At 41.5% G+C, this 23,974-nt stretch overlaps 1 long non-coding RNA gene across 1 annotated transcript; it reads left to right on the top strand.

Moving 5' to 3' along the window:
• The first annotated feature begins 14,905 nt into the window (after positions 1-14,905).
• Positions 14,906-15,242, top strand: LOC144022287 (uncharacterized). Its single transcript, XR_013284303.1, has 2 exons — positions 14,906-15,041; positions 15,117-15,242. It is a non-coding gene; the product is annotated as an uncharacterized LOC144022287 (long non-coding RNA).
• The last annotated feature ends 8,732 nt before the right edge of the window (positions 15,243-23,974 follow it).

Below are 23,974 nucleotides of genomic sequence, written 5' to 3'. Positions count from 1 at the left end.
TTCAGACACAAGTCAACTCAATATGCTTTACATAAAGGACAGAAACAGCAGTTAACAACATTAAGAGCAAAGCAGAGAAAACAAAAGTAGCTTCCAAAATGTACTAAAAGAACATAAACTGACAATGTTAAAATGTAAGACAGCAAACTTTAAAAAAAAACAAACATTTAGAGTAAATAAATGTTCTAAAATAATTAAAAGAAAAAAAAAACATGATCTAAAAATGTTTAAAAGGCCTTAATCACACACACACACACATATATATATATATATATATATATATAGAGAGAGAGAGAGAGAGAGAGAGAGAGAGAGAGAGAGAGAGAGAGAGAGAGAGAGAGAGAGAGAGAGAGAGAGAGAGAGAGAGAGAAACCTTGAACCTGGATTTAAAAACATTTACACTCTGGCTGACTTCACTTCTATTGGCAGTTATTCCATTTGTGTGCAGCATAAAAGCTAAATACATCTTCACCATATTTACTTTGAACTTTGGGTTCCACTCGTTGACCCAAGTCTGTAGATGGCACAGCAATTAGGGCTGTGCAGTGTTTTGAGGATTTTACTCTTACATCTTACTTACCGGCAGTTTAAAAGCATATAATTTCCATGTGTGTGGTGTGTGTGTGCGTGCATGTGTGTGCGCGCGCTTGCGTGCACGTGTTTTAATTAATTTTGACTTGTTTTGATGAAAATGCATTATTGAAAGGGGAAATTCATTTTATTTTCCCAAATGTTCAAGTCTCGGTGGAGGTGTTGCTGAATAAATGAACATGAAATTGTCTAGTGAAGCCATTATGGAAGGCTTTCGGAACTCAAAAGAGTGGAACTAAAAGATATACAAAGTGCTATTGTAGCTTCTCATGTTCAGGAGAGTGGATATGTTCCAAACAAGAAGCCTCATGTTGTGAATATCAAAAAAGAGGCTGATTATAATAGCCAAGGCTCACGGTATTACTGTGAGGAGTAAATACATGTCAAAAATGGGAAATGAAGAAAATGAAAGGGTTTTAACTAGCACTTGGGCCTCAAAAATATTTAGAGCGCAGCTTATTGACAGTCTCTGTTGCCACGGCGACGAACCCCAGGTGCAGATATGTATTTTCTGTCGGCACTGCTTGGAACACAATTCACAGACAGGTTACCGAGTTTTGTCTGTCTAAATGTGGGGTATTCATTTCACTTTTGACACATGGCTATTCTTCTAGATGACACATGCGACACTTTGGGCTTGGGCCGGCGACCTCTCCTCTCGAGTGAAGTGGAACAACGTTGACAAAATGTCAAGTGAAAGAAAGGCTTCTCCAAAAACTGATAATAAGCATGTGACAGTTGCCTGGGGTGTGGGGGCACATGCTCTCACACGTGGACACGTTTACACATCCTTTTTGAAGCTGCAGCCCCCCCCCCCTTCACCCTGTTCATAACCTGTATATTATACAAATATTTACCATTACGCAAAAGTCTTAAGTGAGATTTCCAGGGCACCCACACGTGTCATGAAAAGTGACTTATGAAGTTTTCATCACCTTCAAGCCAATATTGTTTAAGTTTAAAATGTATTTTTGTTTTAGTGTAGAATTGACTCTCACAAGGTTGACTTTAGAGTTTATGTAGTGCCACACTTTTCAGTGTAAAATCATCCATCCATCCATCCATCCATTTTCTTGACCGCTTATTCCTCACAAGGGTCGTGGGGGTGCTGGAGCCTATCTCAGCTGGCTTTAGGGCAGTAGGCGGGGGATACCCTGGACTGGTTGCCAGCCAATCGCAGGGCACACAGAGACGAACAACCATCCACACTCACAATCACAACTAGGGACAATTCGGAGCGCCCAGTCAACCTGCCATGCATGTCTTTGGAATGCGGGAGGAGACCGGAGTACCCGGAGAAGACCCACGCAGGCACGGGGAGAACATGCAAACCAGGTAGGCCGAAGCCTGGGCTCGATCTTGCAACCTCAGTACTGGGAGGCGGACGTGCTAACCAGTCATCTCCCATGCCCGCAGTGTTAAATCAACACTTTTAAAATAGTGAAAATATTTTACACTGGGAGAGTAAATTTTAGCTCACTACACAGTTACTTTACACTACAGGAATGCACATTTAACAAAAGTTAGTTTACTCCTAAAAAGTCGACCACAACAGGCAATCAATCTGGTGTGGTCCGTAACCAAAAGCAGCATCCTTAAAAAAAAAAAAAAAGTAACAAATGAACAATTCCTGACTTGTATTCATGTGTTTGCCTTGCAAATTCATTGTGTACAGTTCATAATTGAGGTCAAGCCCCTCGTAAAACTGTAATTTTGTGAGTCACCTTCCAAATAAATCAGAGTATGCAAGCTTAATGTGATAAACATTTGTGCCTCGATTGGTTATAAAGGATCCAATTAAGACCATTAAACACATGCAAACATCCTGTTAACATTAATAAAAGAGTTTCATTTCTCATTCATTTACTGTTGATTCCAGGCGATGCGTCATGACCTCGATCAGAACTGGCCTAGATGTTGTTTCAAATGCAGAAAAATAACGTGCGCACTGAGCAGAATTGTTTTAAATTATTTTTTATTTTTTATTTTTTATAGGCGTTTTCGGCAAAATTACCCAAATGATAAAGGGATGCAAGTTGTTGTTCCAGATGACAAGAAAGGAGCCCAGTGGCCAAAGATATCATTCCTACAAATGTTACAAAAGACGTGATTTATCAACATACTAGAAACGCTTGACCCAAAGTATGTGTGTCAAAGCCATAATTATTTCTCAGATTTTCAACTTTCAATTTAACTTGATATGAGAAAAGTGTGAGATCTGAAGTGGGTGGACTTTTCTCTATGGATGAGGCAGGGCTGGCCTTCAGATAAAATCCCGTATTTCTCTCCCAAAAATCTGATTCCTGAATTCAATGGATTTTTTTTTTCTTCCATTCACAAACAAGAAGAAAATGACACTGAAATCGGGCCTCTTTCATAATCTCTTTTCACCACCATGTCTTTAGTGTAGAGTGCGTGTCAGAAAAATCATTTTTAGGTTGTTGTTGTTTTAGAAATAGCCTACTAGAAATTAAAAAAAAAAAAAAGAAAGAAAAAAAAAGACCAAATAATCACCAAACAGTAGGACAAACTGAGCAATGCAGTTTGACATTTAAATTGCCATTATTAAGGATGGTACTTGCTTCTTCACATTTAGTATAATTATCATAAGTTTGCTAAAGTCACACATTGTTTGCGCAAGTCTCGTCATGTGTGCAGAATATTTCTTGGCTTAAAGAGGCGGAGTTTTGCTGGTATAGTTACACAGTAGTGGCACTGCATGGAATCTTGAGGTGTGCAGTTTGCTATTACATTATTGGGGAAACATTTGTTCCAGACTATTTTAATGGAAGAAAAAAAAAAAAAACTGTCCAAAGGTTTTAAAAATACAATCTTATTTCTTCCTGAACCCTTCGGAAAATTGGTGAAATTTGTGAAAAGATGTGAGTGCATCAAATCAAACAGAGCCAAATCTTTCCACATTAAAATGTACTGTGAATCATATCTCATCCCTTTCATTGCCATATCTACAGTACTGACAAATTCACCACGAAAGGGATTGCATCATATTAGGGCTGTGCAATTAATCGGAATTCAATTACGATATCAATTATGACACTCCACAATTACAAAATCAGCATAATTGTTAAAGAAAAAAAGACTAATACTAATTTTTGAGTTGTTTAAATGTATATGTTTGCACCTTTTTTTTTTACATTTTAAAATAACAAATTTAATACATTTTGTTTAATCCAAAAGGAACTTGCATAATTATAGTGTTTCAAAGAATTTTATTTGTCTTAACATTGTTATTTGTTTTGTTTTTTTACGTATAAACATTTTCTTGTTTTTTTTTTTACCAAAAAAAAAGAAAAAATAAATAACTGATCATCCTACTACACAGTGCACATACTGCACTCCAACTTCAAGTTTTTGCCTAAATAAATAAATATTATTAGAAATTTTGTTTGGTCCAAAATGAACTTACATAATTATAGTGTTTCTTATTTGTTTTAATACTTAAACATTTTTTGTTTTGTATCAAAAAAATAAAAAATAAATCATTTAAACAATCGTGATTTCAATTATTGCCAAAATAACCATAATTATAATTTTGTCCATAACCGAGCAGCCCTACATAATACTATCTGAAACTAAGCAATATATTGAATTGTAATCCCATTAAATTGAAGCAAATCAAATCATTCCGGTTTAAAATGAACCATCCTTGAATTGTATTACACTGCATGTATCGAGATACATATTGAACCGGAATCTTACTTCTTCTTTTTCTTTTTTAATAAATGTAAAAAGTGTGATGTAATAATTAGGCTCTCTCTGATAGTTATTAGTTTCCTGCTCTCAAAACATCATCAACATAAATATTTGTCATTAGGCATGCGGCTTATTCACTGCTCGTTATCAATGAATGCTACAAAGCATACTTTTTTTTTCTATTTGACATCTGAATAGAACAACACGAGTGTTTAGCATGCATGCTTTGATGAATGACTTGGCGGAGTTCTCTTGTTTGACACGTGACACGTGGTTAAACTAGCATGCAAATGTGTCATCCTTTTCGCCGACACGTGCTTGCCTGACCAATTAGGATTTTCATGAATTTGCTCTTTTCTTTCCACTGGCTTTCCTGGTGTCAATTAGGTGTCGACGAAAGAGATTCTTTTGCCTTGGACTCTCTTTCTTCTTAATTGGGAACACTCGGGCATGCAGATTACCTTCATTCATCCAAGGCGCTTTTAAGTTTTGAGAGAAATTACAAGTTTTGACCAAAGGAAATGATAGAAAGTGAAGTTACCACTTCACACTATCACCATAATTTCATCCTCAAGCCACTGCTTCACACTTGTCAATTAGTGTGCAGATCAGGTATGTGGCGCATGCAGCGGGCACGCCAAACACAAGTACAACTTGAGCGAAACCTCGGTTTTCCAACGCTTCTGTTCTCAAACAAATCGGGTTTCAACCAGAAAATTCGAGAATTTTTATGTCTCAGAACTCGTCCAAAAAATCGGCTCTCGACCAAACTGAAAAAAGCCGAGTGTACCTGAACGCGACTCACTTGGGAGCCGAGCTAACTCGAATGCTTCCTCCGTAGCACATTCGTGTTCAAAGTTTGTTTGGAGCAGACCTGTTCATTGTTATTTACGCAAATCTTTTTTTGTAGTTTTGCATCGTGTATTAGCCCCCTAATCATGGGTCCAAAGAAAGCAAGTGCAAGTGGTAAAGCTGGTGAAGAAAAGAGGAAAGTAGTGCGCAGAACTATTGAATTTAAAAAAGGAATGTTTGCATTTTTTTTGTCATCATTTTAGATAGGATATCTAAATAACACAGTGTCTATTTCTACCCTTTAAACAGTATACAGTGCAGTTTATGCTGCAAAAAAAAAAAGAAGTTTTTTTAGACTTGGAACGGATTAAAATTATTTACATTAATTCTAATGGGAAAATTTGTTTCGGATTTTGAACAAAACGCTTTTAGAACAGCCTTCTGGAACGGATGATGTTCGAAAACCGAGGTTTGACTGTAGTATGTGGGGGCTTTGCGATTTTCGGCTTGATAGGGATGACATCAGCAAAGGGACGCCAGATGACGCTTACGCAATGTGACAATTATGCCAGCGTTGACGGTGCAACATAGGTTGAGGAAGAACGCGATCTGATGTGCGATGGGAATCAGGGGGTCTTTCTCTGTGCATTGCTGAAGATGCTCCGTTTGTAGGAGAGACTTTTGACAGAAGGAGAACATAAGTGGCTTGACACACGGATGTCAAGAGCAAAGATCCCCAAAATTGATACAAAGCATGTGGCCGACTGCCTGAGGGCACATGCAGTCACACGTGCACACACAGAGCAGACAACACCAGGAAGCCCAGGTTTTGATGCCGGAGCTTTGACCAGAAATGTCTTTGAATCATTGTTTACTGATTGGAAGAAATGGAAGGCAAGCGCAAGGAAACATAATTTAATGTGAGGGGGGGGGGGGGGAACAAGCAATGTACTGTGGCCTGTAATCACAAAAAAGAACACTTCCAAATCAAAATGACAGACTACGGTGCAGGTTATTTTCTAACATTCATCCATCCTGTTGTGAAAAATCTGTGTGCCGAATTTCTTATCAATTGGACGCACTGGCAGTGATGGAGCCGCTTCCTTTCGGACATTTCATTACAACAGACCTTACAACATCATTTACCACATCAACAACATCCGAAAAGAAAAAGGGCTGACAGGTGGAAGTTGAAGTCTCCATTTCATTTAATTTTATGCTTGTGTGATGTTTAAATGTGAACGAGAAATGAATGTTTGATGGATAATTAATTATGTTAAAATGTGACTTAAAACATTGCCTGGCGGGAGGCACCATAATCTTTGTATTAAGGTTTGATTTGTATATCAATTTATGACGGATACACTAATAATAATAATAATTTTTTGACAATCTAAATATAATGTATTTTTATACAAAATACATCTGCCAAAGTAGCCTGCATGTATTTTCATCCGTTCCTCACCTAAATGTATTTTATTATGGTGCATTATCTTGTTCAAGTGTTGTGTTGCTTGTGATTCGGAAGTTCTCGGAAGCACTTAAGGCAAATAATGTGAAGATGTCATCTACCTGATTTCCATCTCTCTTCCCAACCACCAAGGCCAAAAACTCTCATACTTCTGACCTGAATGAGCTTGGAGGGTCTGCAATTTCAGGCCTATTTGTAGTAATTTACGAGCAATGTTTGCTTCTCTCCTGACGTCATCGTACCGGCATTAGCGGTCACCACAGTTTTGCTCAATTGACCGCCACTGGAAAAGTAGTCACATGAAAAACAGTTGGAGGCTTGTTGAAGAAATTGATCTTCAATCTAGGCTTGTGTGTGTGTTTATTAAAAAATTCTTTAATTATCATATGAAGTTTTGTAGCACTAGGCAATGATGTTGTTGTACATATTCCAAGGGTGTTACAGTTCCACAATTTCAAAGTTGACAGGTTCTGTGTCTGTTTGGTTTCTTAATTTCAGCATGTATATGATTACAGGCTTATTTGTGAGGTGGGGTCGCAGTGGTAAGATGTCAAAGGGTAGCAAATGGATAGTCTGCAGCCAAAGAAGGTCATACCAAGGATTCATCTGTTGCTTCGATACGGTTACCTAGCAATAGCCAGGTTGATAATTGTGATTCACTCAAGGGAGTTCTTCACATGATCAATTTGCGACTGCTCCAAGGTGAGTTTCTCGGAAAAGGCGGGACATTCTGTACAATGCTTCGAGCTGACTGGACGATGCGGCATCTTGTGCACGTTTGTTTCCCCTGTAATATTGTCATCGCAAAGGACTATACATTTAAATTTACGCATTGACCCGAGTAGCAAATGTTCCCCCCATGCCGCCTTCCTCTATCGGGAGCCGCTGCAGTGTTGCACTTTTTTTTTTTTTTTAATGAAGACATTGTTCAAATTTGACATATGATCGCATTAAGATTTTCAGTTGAAAGGGGCAAAAAAAAAGAAATACAAAAGCGACGCGGAAGCAGAGGGCGGTGCCGTGCTCGGCTTCCCCGTTGCCATGGTAACTCGAGGACTCGAAGTCCAAGTGAGACTACTCAGCGTTGATAAAACTCACTGGAATCAGCTGGACTGGAACCGAAAATGCAGTTTCCTATCGGAGGGTATGTCAAATCGTTGTTCAGGGTTAATCTCACAGTTGGTTGAACCTCCTTTGTGAAATACACCCGTGAAATACACCCCTGCATTGGAACAAAAATCAATAACGGATCCCATTTGACTGATTCAATTTTCAAAACCTAATGAAACAGAATATGTACTTTTCGAAAATAAAAACACTTTTTGTTTCTTCACTTTATTTGTCTTTTATTTAAAAAAAACTATATATATATATATATATATATATATATATATATATATATATATATATATATATATATATATATATATATATATATATATATATATATATATATATATATATATATATATCCCACCCCTGCATTTTGTTCATTTAATCTGCAGTGAAGTACTTCTTTCTGTGTTCTCTGTTTGGCACGTGCTGCCTTTAAAACCACATCCATATGTATTAACACCTTCCCTGCACGTGGACACCAAATTGGGACTTTCATTACTTACTCCCACCTTTACTTGATTGGACTTGTGTCAGCTTTTCTTCTGCCATCAAGGTGAAAGTCTGACTTTTTTTCTGAATTAAATGTCATTTTCCTTTTTGAGCAATAATGTTCATTTACAACGAGGCCAGAGGTGGAATTTTTAATTTAATCTTGTTCTCAAGCACCTCCAGCCTTTGTAATTGATCATACGCACGTGTCCGAGCGGCGTTCTCATGTGACACAGCTGTACCTGTTGTTTAGTGACTGCCTGAGCTAGTGACATGACCCACTTGGCATATACGCACAGCAAATGTGTACATCACCACCGTCCCTGTATTCATGTGCAGATGTGCTACATGCACCTGTGTTCTTCGAGGCTGATTTATGAGTCCAGTAGCATTAGCATGTCAGTGAGATCATACCATCTCACGTGTGCGCCATGAACAGGATAACGCGGACTGAAGAGTTTGTTATTTTAGCCTTAGATTGAATCTAAAAGAATCTCTAATGAGCATTTTCTGCCACTGGTGTCTGGATTTTAGTCCCTTTCCTTGGAAGATACTGACGTAATCAGGAGAATTATGGTCATTATAAACTGATAAGCTTCTTAATGACAGGAGATGACGTGATGTTTGTGCTTTCCTCAATTGTCGCTTCCATGTGTGCTCCTTTGCCCGGGATACACCGTGATACCATTTTGATAGTCTCAGACAAAAGATGCACAATCACAGGGAAAATCGGTCAACATAGACTTAAAAAAAAAAAAACGATGGCCTAAAATCTCACATTAAAAAACTATTTAAAGGTCACTTTACCCCCAGTTTGGTAATATACTGTATATTCTATTGCATGCTGTCATTCTAATGTCCATAATAGGGGTGTGCGGTAGATGCGGTATAAATCTGACCTACGGTATCGATTTGGACTCGGCTGACAAATGTGATATTGCTTGTTAATGACATGTTACTTGCCTCAGTATGAAAATGGCTTCATGCGTGTCTGACCACAAACCTGAATGAGCTGCTGCCATTTCTTTAAACTAGTAACGAGCTGGTAGAAAATAAATAAAATAAATAAATATCCACGGTGAACCATCCATCCTTCCAGATTTTCCGGCTGCTAAGGGGCTAAGTGAACAAGTTCTGCCAGCTACTTTATGATATATATATATATATATATATATATATAGGCCGGCCGATTTATCTGCCCCGATTTCTTTGGAAGATCGGTGATCAGCCGATCTCTTAAAAATAAGCTGATCTTTTCCACCAATCTCATCTTCATCCTCAGAGGTCTGAAAAAGTCAGCCACTGTCCTCTTCTGCTGAGATGATTAATAGGATTTTCATTTTTATTTGAGAGAACCGCTTCACGTGCAGTTAAAACAACCCGTTTGTTTTATTTCGCCGATATTGTTGAATGTTTTCCTATAAAACAAGATTGGAACACTGAAGGTATATGCTGCTTGTAAAAATCGGCAAAAAGATCGGGGATCGGCCGGAAAATTGTGATGGGTTCACCCCTAATATAAATATACATTTCTAGTGACTATATGCACTATGTCGTGACTATATAATCCACTTAGAAATGGTTAAATGGTTTCATTGTAATTTTACACTTAAATATATGACTTTTCTTCATTTGTAGGTGGTTAATACATTCTGGTGGATGCCCACAAAGTCCAGTGTGGGCAGGATGCATGCAAACGCAACGAGAAATGTCACTTGTGCAGACCATTAAGACAATGAGCTACAGGATGTTGAGTCACATACTGAAGCAGGGAAACCACTGTACCGTCATGACATAAGAAGCATTCATTTAAGTTTGTAAATGCCAGTAATCTCAGCCTCGCTACTTGTGACCTGTTGCAGGTCAAAGAGAGATCACTGATCTTTTGGGATATATGAGGAATTTCATAAATATAATACTGTATGTGTCAGGTCTCCTGACTCTGCCCCTTGAGCGTGTTAGTGTGGGTGTGTCCCTCAGCAGGATTGGAGCGGCGAGTGGAGCTGGGACCAGGTGCAAGCGATCATCTCCATCAAGTGCTGTGTATTTAAGCTGGTCCCCAACTCCACCTCGTCGCCAGATCAACACACTCCGTCAGAGTTCGTGCTTCTAGCTATCTAGTCATTTGTTGCGTGCCTATTGCATTTGACTTACCTGATCTTTGCTCTCCCCAGTTGTGTACCCTGCCGCTTGCCTGCCTAGACTCCCTCCGCTTCTGGCCTTGCTCGTCAATCAACAACTCGTTCCTTGGACTGCTACCTTCTACAGCGCTTTCTGTTTAATAAACCCTCATCACTCCATCCACCGGTTGTCTCTCTCTGCATTTGGGCCCTCCACCAACCGGACCCTGACAGCTTGATCTGGCCACATGGACCCAGCAGAGACCGATCCTGTCCACCGGAGGCTAGCTGGGCAAGGAGCCCTCCTGGACCAGCACGACCAGGCAATTACCTTATTAATGAGCCAGGTACGGGAGTTCTCACAAGCCTTTTCTGCCCTACAGACACAACTGGCCTCCTTGCAGATCCGAGAACAGAACCAGCCCACGCCGCCACCACCCACACTCCCGACGCAAACGCTAAAGGAACCTTTCGTACCTGCACCGGCCCCGTATGATGGCGACCTGGGCGCCTGCCGTGATTTTCTGGTGCAATGCTCGTTAGTTTTTGGCCAGCAACCCCTGTCTTATTCCACAGAGCAAGCAAAAATATCTTACCTCATTGGCTGCCTTCGGGGTCCCGCGCTATCGTGGGCCACCGCAGAGTGGGAGCGACAGTCCCCAGTTTGCGCGTCATATTCCTCCTTTACACAGGAGATGAGGAAGGTGTTCGATCACCCAGTCCGGGGAAGGGAGGCTGCTCGGCGGCTTATGTCAGTGCGGCAAGGATCTCGCAGCGTGGCCGAATTTTCAGTTACCTTTAGAACGCTTGCAGCCGAAAGCCACTTCAATGACGAGGCGCTCCAAGAGGTCTTCAGGGGTGCGCTAAACGAAACACTAAAAGACGAACTGGCCTCTAGAGATGAGCCCACGAGCCTCGATCAACTTATTAGCCTTGCCATCAGACTGGATTGCCGGCTTCGTGAACGCCAGAGGGAACGTTCGCGATATCGGTCCTCGCCTGCTGAACTTCCCCTCCCACGTCAACGCACGTCCGCCGCTTCCTCGTTTGACACACCGGTTCCAGCCCCCATATCGCCCCCGGCGGTTGACGGCGAGCCGATGCAGTTGGGGCGTGCTCGACTCACTGAAGAGGAGCGAATGCGTAGACGCGCTGCCAATTTATGCCTCTACTGCGGAGGAGACGGGCACTTTGTCGCAAAATGCAGCGCGCTACCCGCGAGACGGTATGGTCCATCCACCAACAAGGAACGGAGGGTGAGTCTGACGTCTTCTGACTCCCCGTCCCCAGGTCGTTTCCAGCTCTCTGCTGCCCTCTGTTGGAAAAATCTCTCAATGCCTCTCTCTGCTCTTATTGATTCCGGTGCAGATGACAACCTAATAGACCGCAGTCTAGTGCAGCAGATGGGCATCGACCTCCTGCCACTATCGGCCCCCATCAAAGCCCGGGCCCTCAACGGACAGCTACTCTTTAACATAAACCAAGAGACAGTTCCAGTCTCCCTCACACTGTCAGGTAACCACCTCGAGGTCACCAGTTTTTATGTATTCGATAATTTACAAGTTCCCTTAGTGCTTGGTATGCCTTGGCTAAAGCTCCACAACCCCGACATTGATTGGCCAAGAGGCAAGATCACTTCCTGGAGTGACTTCTGCCACCAGAACTGTTTAGGGTCAGCTGCTGGAACCTCCAGTAGCCCAAATCAACAAGTGCAATCAGACCTAACTCGCGTTCCTACTTGTTATCATGACCTAGCGCCTGTGTTCAGTAAACATCGTGCCACTTCTTTGCCCCCACACAGACCATATGATTGCACCATTAACCTCAAGCCCGGTGCACCACTCCCCAGTGGTCGACTGTTCAATATCTCTCGGCAGGAACGACAAGTTATGGAGGACTACATATCCGAATCATTGGCTGCAGGAATCATCCGACCATCTTCTTCGCCTGTTGGAGCAGGCTTCTTTTTTGTAGACAAGAAGGACAAGACACTGCGTCCCTGTGTGGACTACAGAGGACTTAACAGTATTACAATAAAGAACCGATATCCGTTACCCCTTATTGACTCTGCTTTTACTCCACTCCATGGTGCTACTTTCTTCACTAAGCTGGACCTTCGCCAAGCCTACCACCTGGTCCGCATCAAGGAGGGGGACGAGTGGAAGACCGCCTTCAACACCCATCGCGGCCACTATGAGTATCTAGTCATGCCGTTTGGTCTCACAAATGCCCCTGCAGTCTTCCAGGCATTTGTTAATGATGTCCTGAGGGACATGATAGGTGTGTTTGTGTTCGTGTATCTAGATGACATTCTTGTATTTTCCAGTTCCCGGGCTGAACATGAGCAACATGTGCGACGAGTTCTTCAGAGGCTTCTTGAGAACAAACTATATGTCAAACCTGAGAAGTGTGAGTTTCACGTCCCCAAGACAACCTTTCTGGGGTACGTCATAGCCAAGGGGGAGCTTCAAATGGACCCAGCCAAGGTGACCGCAGTAGCCAATTGGCCCACACCCTGCTCCCGTAAGCAGTTGCAGCGTTTTCTTGGCTTTGCAAACTTTTATCGTAGATTCATAAGGAACTACAGCCGTGTGGCCGCCCCTCTCACGGCCCTCACATCCTCCCTAAAGTCCTTCCGGTGGTCCAGCGATGCTGACATGGCCTTCAAAGAACTGAAGAAGCGTTTTGTTTCGGCTCCCATCCTGGTCCACCCCGATCCCACCCGGCAATTCGTTGTTGAGGTGGACGCCTCAGACGTGGGTGTGGGCGCTGTGTTATCGCAGCGAGCGGAATTGGACAGTAAGCTGCATCCCTGCGCATTCTTTTCTCGGAGGCTATCCCCGGCCGAACGCAATTACAGCATTGGAGACAAGGAACTCTTGGCGGTCAAGCTTGCCCTTGGGGAATGGCGACACCTTCTGGAGGGGGCGGACCAGCCATTCATTGTTTGGACGGACCATCGAAACCTTGAATACATCCGATCAGCTAAACGCCTGAACTCAAGGCAGGCAAGGTGGGCATTATTCTTCGACCGATTTACATTTACATTGTCCTATCGCCCAGGTTCCCAAAATGTCAAGCCTGATGCACTGTCCCGCCAATTCACACCGGATAGCGGGGAGTCTGAGTCAGAACCCATCTTGTCTCCTACTTGCTTTGTGGCGTCACTCACCTGGGAGATTGAGTCGGTGGTGATGAAGGCCCAACAGGGACAACCTGACCAAGATGGGGGGCCCAGTGACCGCATGTTTGTTCCTGCCTCTGTCCGTGCCCAGGTCCTTGAGTGGGGACATTCATCACGCCTAACCTGTCACCCTGGAATCCGCCGGACATTGGCATTCCTCCGACAGCGCTTCTGGTGGCCCTCAATGGATGAAGACACAAGAGCTTTTGTCTCGGCCTGTACGGTGTGTGCTCGGAGTAAGACTTCCTCGAAACCCACTTCCGGTTTACTCCATCCACTCCCCATCCCCAGCCGCCCTTGGTCGCACATCGCGGTAGACTTTGTCACCGGCCTCCCTCCCTCAGAAGGTAATACCGTTATCCTTACCATTGTGGACCGATTTTCCAAAGCTGCTCACTTCCTTGCGCTGCCAAAGCTTCCGTCAGCAAAAGAGACTGCTGTGCTTTTGATAAACAACGTATTTCGTTTGCATGGAATCCCCTCTGATATTGTGTCCGACAGGGGCCCCCAATTTACCTCTCAAGTCTGGAGAGCCTTCTGCACAGGTCTGGGCATCGGTGTGAGCTTATCCTCTGGGTACCATCCACAGACGAATGGGCAAGCAGAACGGGCCAACCAGCAATTGGGGTCTGCCCTTCGTTGTATGACCCAGGCGAACCCGGCTACTTGGAGCGCTCAGCTTGCATGGGTCGAGTATGCGCACAACACTCTGCCTAATTCCTCCCTGGGCATGTCTCCATTTCAGTGCTCCTTGGGCTATCAACCCCCATTGTTTCCCTCTCAGGAGGCGGATTGCACCGTCCCGTCCATCACGAGCCATCTGCGCAGGTGCGCAAAGTCCTGGAGGTTGGCTCGTGCTGCGCTGCTCCGTGCTACAGCAAGGTCGCAGGTCCAGGCCAATCGCCGTCGCACTCCTGCGCCGGTCTACAGTGTTGGCCAGAAGGTTTGGCTCAGCTCTCGTAGCCTTCCACTCAAGGTGGAGTCTAAGAAACTGGCGCCCCGCTTCATTGGCCCCTTTGAGATCGTTGCCCTGGTGAACCCTTGTTCGGTCCGTCTCAACCTACCTGCCTCTCTTCGGGTTCACCCTACCTTCCATGTGTCCCAGGTCAAGCCTGTGTCTTCTTGTCCCCTGTCCCGCCCTATGCCGCCCCCTCCTCCACCCCTGGTGATCGACGGGCATCCCGCTTACTCTGTTCGGAGGCTTCTGGACGTGCGACGTCGGGGACGTGGCCTCCAGTACCTCGTGGACTGGGAGGGCTATGGGCCGGAGGAGCGGAGCTGGGTCCCCGCCCGGCAGGTGTTGTGCAAGTCGCTCATCCGCGACTTTCATCGTCGGCATCCTGGTCGCCTGGGTCGGGCGCCAGGGGGCGCCCGTCGGGGGGGGGAATGCTGTCAGGTCTCCTGACTCTGCCCCTTGAGCGTGTTAGTGTGGGTGTGTCCCTCAGCAGGATTGGAGCGGCGAGTGGAGCTGGGACCAGGTGCAAGCGATCATCTCCATCAAGTGCTGTGTATTTAAGCTGGTCCCCAACTCCACCTCGTCGCCAGATCAACACACTCCGTCAGAGTTCGTGCTTCTAGCTATCTAGTCATTTGTTGCGTGCCTATTGCATTTGACTTACCTGATCTTTGCTCTCCCCAGTTGTGTACCCTGCCGCTTGCCTGCCTAGACTCCCTCCGCTTCTGGCCTTGCTCGTCAATCAACAACTCGTTCCTTGGACTGCTACCTTCTACAGCGCTTTCTGTTTAATAAACCCTCATCACTCCATCCACCGGTTGTCTCTCTCTGCATTTGGGCCCTCCACCAACCGGACCCTGACAGTATGTTCGGAAATGATTAGAATGTCCCTTTGATGTCCGGGACTGACGTGTGCAGTGGCTTACAAAGCGGAGGAGACGGTAATGTAATGTTATTGACGTCATGGTAACGAGTTAGAAAGCCCTAAATAAAAGATGTTAGTCTTCTAACCAGCCATTAAGATAAATCTGTTCTAAAATACATTTCTCAATGATGCAAAGGACATGAAATATCCTGCCACTGTTGTTGTCATTAGGCCTCATTCATAAATTGTGCACTCATTTCCGCTTAAATTGTTACTTGTTCATTTAAAACTATTAAGAATTCTACATAGGAGCAACTCAATATTTACCTCTAGGTGATGGCTGAATTTCACCCTCGTTCCGTTCACAAATTATGGTCAAGATGGCTGAGGTTTATTTATTTATTTATTTTCTTATATCAGCCAGTGCTTTTCCTTGTGAGTGTAAACATTGTGAGCCAGTGTGAGTGGGCGTCTCTCCACATGTTCGAGGCATGTGTCCATCTGTGTGAGCCCGATGAGAGGATCAACGTCAGCGGCTGCTTTCATGCATTCAAGCACTCGGCCCTACTTTTCCTCTTTCATTCGGCTCCTCACCACAATGGAGGAAGAACAGCTCACATTCGGTTGGGGGATTTTCTTTCTTTCTTTCTTTCTTTCTTTCTTTCTTTCTTTCTTTCTTTCTTTCTTTCTTTCTTTCTTTCTTTCTTTCTTTCTTTCTTTCTTTCTTTCCTTCCTTCCTTTCTTTCTCTTTCTAACGACACGAGGCGGAGCGAGTTACGTGATTCGCCGAGCCCCTTGAACAGACATGAGCAGCAGCACTTGCAGTAACGATTCACGCGTGGAGCGTATTAAACTTCTGCGTCAGGCTACGGGGGAGGCGTCGCGGCGATCAAGGCTTAAACAGGTGGTCCCACCCACTGACTTTGATTGACAGACCAAGTCATTCGTCTGTAAAACGCCATTATGTAAAAGAGGCCATTGTTGAAAAGGACATTGTGAAATAAAACATGAGTTTGTAAAAAAATAAAAGTTTTCTTATCTTATAAAACCTTGAAAAATAAATTAAATGTCATTATTTTTTTAAAAGTATGACGTTGTTAAAATAATCATTATGAAATATTTAATAAAAATAAAATATTTTTTACATATTAAAGAATAGCATAAACACTTTTCATAATAATACTAATGCATCATTTTACAATTTAATGGCCATATTACATAATTGTCTGTTATTTATTAATATGATAGTTATTTCAAAAAGGCATTTTTATTTATTGAATTTTGACACTTTTGGGCTTCCATAAACTTATGCTGCATTCAATGTAGTATGTATGTATTGTTGCGGTGTGCGCAATTACTGTTTGAAATAAGATGTAAAGAATAAGGGGTAGGATTAGATAAGTTTTTAACTTCTTCCTACTCCTTTTGGACATGTAAACAATTTCTAATGATTGTTATGATTTTTTTTTTATTTCTTTTCTTTCTCTTAATTTTTACTTGCTATTTGTTTATGTTTATATGTTATGTTTACATGTTCAATAAACTTCAAACTTCAAAGATGGTTTGAAAGCAAAGGTGTTTTCCATTTATTGTTTGCATTAAGGTAGCAGTTTGACAGTAATCTTCAACAATAAATAGCTTGAATCCTGTTTTTAAAGAACATTATGTGTTATTATAAGATTGTAGCCTAAAGCATGACTTATTATGCCGCCCATCGTCTGCCATTAAAATCAAGGGAGAAATGTCATCTTCCAAATTGATCTAAAGGCCTATTGTCGGATAAAATTGAACCTCAATACCTGTTTTCGGAAACAAGTTTTTCCAGGCCACCCGCTGCTTACTCATCTGCAGCTCAATGGGATCAGACATTTGTCAAACATTGCAGAAGATTATTATGTCCTTCTAAAAGTGGACATAGAAAGGACAGATATATCATTGTTCAGGATGTTACCCATCTTTGCATGTTCACATCCAGGGATTTAAAAAAAAAGAGAGAGAGCCGACTGTGCAATCTTCCGTGGTGCTTGTCCAGCACAGCAAAAGGGCAAAGGCATCAGCTGCATTTTTTAAAACCTTTTGTACAAATAAGGATGCAATCAACCTGTGCTAATTTCAAAGGAGAACAAGAACACAGTGTAGATGTGGAATGTGTCTATGGTTGCAAGGCACAGGGAAAGAGAAGGGAAAAAAAACAATTGGAAACCAGAGCATGTAAGGTGTGAAGTCACACATGTTCACAGGCGAAGCTGAAAACGTTTCACCTGCTTAGCAAGGCAAGAGAACAGCTTGTCCAATGTGTGTGCGTGTGCATTGTGTGTCGTCCTCTCCTTCCAAACATTTTCCATTGACAGTTCTATATTTAATCCAAGTTGTATGTACTGAGGGTAAAGTGTTCTTTTAATTAGTCCTTGACTGTGACATAATGTTGGGTAAAAAGTGATCTTAGCATTCTGTTGCGTGACTTGATTGTGTTTGTGGGCTGTGAAAGCTTTTTCATTATGGACTTTTGACGCTTGAGTTGCACACTTGCGTTGCACTTTTATTTTTTTATTATCAACCCTGGCAGATTGCCTCGGGGCATCTCTAAAGAAGCAGTGCTGCCATTGTGAGACATTGGTTGTGCCGATGCTGCATGCTAGCACGGTGAAGCTAGTTCATGTAGCAGGTTGTGCGTGACTGAGTTGGGAACTTGAGACAGCACTTCAATGCACTGGCGAGGTGAGCCGAATGCCGCCAACTGGTATCCGCCCGGGTGGCGTGGGGGGTTGTGCCTTGGTGCTGCCGCAGCTTAGGGAATTCCGGCGTGGCCGTGCTCGCTTTGCTGGGCCGCGGTCGACGGCTCCCCTCTTTGGTGGCGGTCCTTATGCATGCCAGATCCATCACACCAGCATCTACTGAAATTCAAACAGAATTCGCCTCTCCCTCCCACTGCTCGTTGAATCAGTGGGTGCTGGTGTCTGTGGATCTCACTCTGCTTCATCTATCCTTCCCTCCTTCCGCTCTTTAGTTTTTCCTGTGGTCTCTTGAGATCTCCTTATTTGTTGGAATTTAGAGGTTTCTGGGGTTGGCGTAAGAATCTGATTTTGTAACCATGTGGATGGCAGGAAGTGTTTAGTTGGTGCTGGATTTTACTTTGATTTATCGTTCTTTTCTTTGACCTTTCCTCTGGTCTCCTGACCTTCTGAACTTCACGACCCAGGCGAGACTCTGAAGTATACCGTGAAGGTGAAGGGTAATGGGATTTTTATTAGGTATAAGGTGAATTAATGAGTACAAATTTACACGTATTTGCACGCACGCACACACGCATGCACACAAACTCACACATATGCACAAAATAAAAAAATAAAAAATAAAAAATAAAGAATGCCGCCAAAGAAAACACCGACCCAGGAGGAATTTGAGTAAATTAAAAATTCCCTCGATTTTCTTAAGACGTCGCTGCTGTCAGAGCGCAGCAGGAGGAGCTACTGAAGCTACTGGAGGTCGGAGGAGGTAAAACAGCTTCGTCTCCAAAACATTGAAAAAAATCGGCACATCGTTGAATTGGAGCGGCAAGTGGATGATCTACAGCAACACAATGATGTGGCCATTACTGGCATCGCTCGTATGAGTTGGAGACACGCTCAGATGAGCAACAGGTAACGTCCTTCCTCCAAAGTAAGGGGATTGAGATGGATCCTGAGCATATTGAGGCATGTCACCCACTACCCGTGAGGAGCATGAAACCACCGGCTATCATCATGAGGTTTGTCAACAGAAAGAACAAGGTTGCACTTTTGAAGGCCGTAAACGCAAAGGCACAGAATGAACACCTGAGAAGAAGGAACGCTGAAATCGGAGGAAAGGCAAGATAACTCAAAAAGCAAGAAAAAAAAAAATCAACACACTTGGGTAACTAACTAAGATCTTTAAACTCCAGATGACGCTAAAAGATTGGTGGTGAAGAGCATGGAAGAACTTAAGTACAGCTGATACCAGTGCACCATTTGGTACAGGTAACCAATGACACTCCATTTCACAACATTTCAACTGAAACTCTGACTCCACCAAGAAATGACTTGAACATACCACAGAACATCCTTCATCACAAACACATGGAACTTGAAACATATTAATACTGCAAACATAACACATTTGATCTAATCACAGAGACTGACCCTTTCGAACATGGTAAATGAATGTCATGCTACTCAAGAGCAGTTTGCATATAGTGTAAAATCTGATGGTAAATTATCAATAATACACTTGAAGCATGTATAAAAAAAAAAAATCTATATCTGAGTATTTAAACTATTTCTCCCCTCCCTTTAATATTATAGCTATTACAGAAACATGGTTCAACATCAGTAAAGGTATTGATTTTTGTCTAGATGGATATACGTAAATAGAGAAAATAAGATCGGGGTGGGGTTGCATTATAATATACAGTATTAAACATGACGTTAACAATTGATGGGATAATGGAATGTTTAACTGCAGAGATTTAAAATGATAAAAAGAAGGATGTGACTGTTGTGTAAGCTATATATAGGACACCTTTTTCAAGTATTGCAGTATTTAATGATTGGATGGTTAAACTGTTTTCCACAGTAAGCCAAAAACCGTTGTTCCTCTGTGGTGACTTCAATATTGACATGTTGAATCCAACAAAAGACAGAAATATTGATGACTTTATGAACACAATGTACAGCATATCTTTATATCCAACAATATCCAAACCTAGCCAAATCACTTCATAACGCACAACAATCATTGATAACATCTTTAGCAATGTTTTGGGGAACTTAAACATATTTCTGACCATTTACCTGTCTTTACTTGATTGTTGCCTGTTGTAACATTACCATTATTGGCACTCAACAATTCAGTTAATGGTATGCCGTGATATTGTTTATATATTATGTTAATAACATTGTTTAAATTGTTACGATAGAAATACTGTAACTTGAAGAAGTACTGTATATTTGTGTTTTATACATTAGAGATGGGGTGGGATTAAATAAGTTTTCTTCTCCCCACTCCCTTTCAGGTAAAATCATATTTTTTCCTCTTTTTCTCTTATTTTTTTCTGTTCATATAATGAAACTAAGCATGAATTGTTGCTCTTGTGTTTAACTGTAAGTTGTTGCCTGAAATAAATGAAAAATGAATTAAATGAATGAATATATAATGCCACCTTAGAGTTTTCAATGCTTAGATTTTGTATATTTTAAAGAGTGGCAATATTCGTTTTGTGGGGTGGAAAACTGCTTTTACTGCTGACCCTTTGTACAATATACTAAATTGCTGTCATAGCACATTTCCATATTGTGTCTTAAATTCATGTATGTCGTCTTCTTCTTATTTTTAGGAGGGGGAGGGGGAGGACATCAGACCTGATCCATTGCATTTGGCTACTGCCAAACTTTTCATGACATTAAATGAGTTAAGTTTTGTGTGCCCTTGATTGGAAATGCGCTAGTTATCATGCATTATCTAAATATTGATCAATCATCAAACTTCAAAATAAAGTTTTGGATTGCTTTGAGGCAACATTTGTTTCTCTGGATTTTGTATTGCTTTAGTCTACAGTTTGACTTGATACACCAATTATATTATTCGAAAAATATGTACAAAACAGACCTTCCACTGTCTGCAGTCAACTAAATAAACACCACTGGAAAAATATCATTTACAATATCTACACTGCAAAGCAGTAGCTCATAAAACTTATGCAACAAATATCACCTTACACATTGTTCTGTGTATATGTAGTTGTTATGGGTCAGTGATCCATCAGCAGCACAGTAGTGGGTCATGTGCACCTTGGTGAAAGGCACACTGCAGGTTGCATCGTCAACACCTGCTGCTGTTGATGCTGATGCCGTAACGCCGTGTTCAGCTCCGTTCTTTTCTGTCCACGCTCTCACTTTCTCAGTTGTTAATAATCCTAGATATGTCTTATTTGTTTCGTTGATTGAAAGTGGAAAATACGCAGAATGGAATATTTAGCACCCGGTAACATGTGTGAACTAGCGTGAAATGTTCCTGGGTAGCACTTTACAATAGATGGTTTATAACTGGCTTTGAATGAATAGTAGCATTTTTAGAAAGATGTATTACTTGCTATTACTTAATTTATATGATTAACATAGTTTAACATTCCTAGTAGTGAGCTAACAATTAATTGTAACTTGCTCTTACGGTGTTTCTAATATCACCGTTAACCTTCTTAGAATTTACGATAGCAATAATTTACTCGCATTTAATCAACTTAAATGCAATGAATGACCAATTCTTTTCAACATGTTTTTTATTTTACTCACTCTGTGCAGCTTCTATGCTAATCCAAATGCTCACATGATGCAGATGGGCTGAAAACACACTTTGTTGAAGGGGAGTGACAACGCATGCCACCATGTTGATTAAAACGCCATCTCATTGCATTTCTTAGTGCTCGATTACAGCTCATTAGCAACCTCTACAGCTAATTGGCATGGTACATCTTGTTCGTGCAAACAGAACGCGCCCAAACGGTCACCTGGTAGATGGACGACTGTTGAGCGAATGTGTTACACAAGTATTCACAGGAGTGTTCTGTTCTACATACATGCGCCTGAAGGCTGATCTTCACAATGTTTTCCCAAATCCATTACATACGCTCATGTCCTTTTCAGGAATACATTTTCTCCCGGACACAATGCGGCTGTCACACTCCTCGCAGCCATGTAGTACATTAATTGCAGTCCAACTAACAGATTAACCTTAAATAACGTTTTATTTATTGATTTATTTATTTATTTTTACCAATTGGAAATTTCAGAGCACTCAATGTCTCGACTTCTCCTTTGACGAACATTTAAAAGGATCTTTTTCACAGAGCCATGGGAGAGACGATATTCCTTTTATTTTGCTTTAGAACCCAGCGAGATGGAACTCTGGCGACAGTGTGGGCTTTGCACAAAGCAAAAGGGCAACTCAAGTAATTGGATGCCTGACGAAGTCAGAGTCTAGCGTGACATATAAAATACTTGCCAGGCAGTGGCATCTTTCTCCTGTTCCAACAGATCTCCAAAGGAAACTCAGTGGTGTCTTCATTTAAGTTTCATTGTAACTAAAAACATTCATACTGCAAGTCATCTTTCCCCATTGAAATGAGTGAACATGCCATTAATCCGTAACAGCCTAAAAAGCAAATACAAAAAAAACAAAACAAAAAAATCAAAAACATAATTATAATTAATTATAATTATTAATAAATACAAATATTCTATGATATTGTATTTTTTAAGAACATACATTCATGACATGCTTAAATAGATAATAAAGAATTATAGTTTTCGGACACACTTTTTCTTCAATTCAGGGGACATCGTGCTGCTCCTTCTGGTGTGCACACCTTAGCCACTTGTCGGCAGTATAGTAACGTACAGACAACCATAGAGACACTCATGAAGAAGCGTTTTGTCACTGACTTAGTAAGCTCATTCATTCATTAAACTAATCTAAGCCTGTGAGTATTCTGTATGCATGTGTTGCTCTAATGTTTGTGTTCAAATCCGTTGTTTGAACACAACTGTTTTAAAAGCGCGACACAGATGCTATTCATTAGGCAATCTAGGGCGTTTTGCATTGTTTGTTAGCATTAAGCTAAATAGACTTCATTAAGACAATACAATGTGATTGTTTAAAATACACAATGCATAATTTCTGTTTATTTTTGTTTAAGGTGACAGTAAAATTCAACTTTGATTGACACTATACAGCTTGAAGATGCATTTTTGTGGCCGTTTATACAGAACAGCCAAATGGTAAAAGAAAAGTATTATAACTGTTTTTGGTTGGGTCATATCATGGGCTCATTGGGTGATAGGTGCTCATGCAGTTACTATGTCCCTTTTGGCAATAATGTATGATGACGATGCATTAGCCATTCTTATTTTGTCTGGTCTTATGCAGTTCCTTTGTCCAGCATTGCATTCATTTGCAAATATGTTCCTGCTCATTGCAAAGAGTTGTTACTGGGGATTATGTGTCTAGGGACACACCAATTTAGAGTACTGTGTATTGAAGCACATTGCATCCAGTGTTACAGATCTATGGATGTACAAGACAAAAATACACTCGAGTAGAAATTAAAATTGTAATTGAGAAAAAAATACTTGCACAAATATTTGAGTACTGTGAATGATGCGTAAACTAAGAGGGTACGTGCCCTTTATTTATTTATTTTTTTTAACTGTTTGCAAAGCATACAATGTAAAAATCCTGAAATTTATCAAGAAATTTCAATATTTAAAATAAAATGAATAAATAGAGGATAAAGGTTCAGGTTAAATACCTGTATTGGCTTAAAGATTCACTTGCAGTAAACACGTTTTGTTTTCATTTTATTATGATAGTAGGAGTACAGATACTATATAATGTTACTCAAGTACAAGAAAAAAAGATACTCTAATTTCTTCAAAAGTTACTCAAATACAAGTAGCTGAGTACTGTCCACTTCTGGTCATAGATTTAGGTTAGGTTTAGGTTGAGCAGTAGTTGTCGCCGTAGGTAAACTAATGTATTTTACGAGTACCGGTCGTTCTCTTCGACAGACTGAATGAAGGCTTCCGATCTCTCTCACACTATGAAAACCTGTTGGTTGGATGAATAATAATTAATTAACTCAAAGTGTATGTACAACTACGGA

Source organism: Festucalex cinctus, chromosome 1 (genome assembly GCF_051991245.1).
Source record: "Festucalex cinctus isolate MCC-2025b chromosome 1, RoL_Fcin_1.0, whole genome shotgun sequence".
Lineage (NCBI taxonomy): Eukaryota > Metazoa > Chordata > Actinopteri > Syngnathiformes > Syngnathidae > Festucalex > Festucalex cinctus.
This window is presented reverse-complemented; position numbering and strand designations above follow the sequence as displayed.